This window comes from Carlito syrichta, unplaced genomic scaffold, assembly GCF_000164805.1.
Source record: "Carlito syrichta isolate Samal-C Ts95f unplaced genomic scaffold, Tarsius_syrichta-2.0.1 Scaffold303593, whole genome shotgun sequence".
Classification (NCBI taxonomy): domain Eukaryota; kingdom Metazoa; phylum Chordata; class Mammalia; order Primates; family Tarsiidae; genus Carlito; species Carlito syrichta.
In genome coordinates, this window is record NW_007247689.1 from 88,802 (window position 1) to 89,604 (window position 803).

The following is an 803-nucleotide window of genomic DNA, read 5'->3' on the forward strand; positions in this document are numbered from 1 at the left end:
TCGCGGGCCACTCCGCCTTCCCCACCCGCCCCACTGCCGAAACGGAACACCAGCCGCCCCCAACCCTAACGCAGCAAGCGCCACGCCACCCAGTTTAGGTCGATGAGCCCTCCATGAACGCCCGCTGCGCCTCCTGGCAGGCCCGAGAGACGCCGTCTACGCGTGCTTCCCACGGGCCAGGCCGCCCGGCATTCCACAGGCCTCGTCCACTTCAACCCTCCCAGCCACCGGCGAGGAGACGGGGGCTCGTTGGCGAGACCTGCCCGGGTCCTCGGGGCTAGCAGGCGCCGAACTGGACCGGACCCCCGGCAGCGCAGCACGAGAGCTCCCGCTTACAGCCAGCCAGCCCCCGACGGCAATCGTGCGGCTAAGGACGCAGCTCAGCCCTCGGAGCCGCCCACCCGTCGAGGCGGTATTACTTCGGCGCGCCCCCGTGCGCTCTGCACGCGTTTCCCAGCAGGCTCTGACTGGCGAGTATCCCTGGGACCCAGAGCTTCTACGGGCTGCAGAAAAGCTTTTCGGTGCACCCTGGGGATCTCCTTTTGCAGCCTCCGCAAGGGCGAGAGAGGCACGCGCGCCAAGCCAGAAGAGACTCTCGCCAAAGCAGTCGCGAAAGGGAAAGTCCCCGTCTCCGGCAACAGGTGAGGTTTGCAGGTGCAGGCTCTACCTGCCGACCAACGAGCTCTGGAAGCCGAGGCCAGGAGACGGGTGGAACGGACCGCCTGGCGCCGCGGGCCCCGACCCGGCCGCCCTTCCGGGCGACAGGACGTCCCACAGAGCGGGGCGAAAGGGGAAGGGGCCAC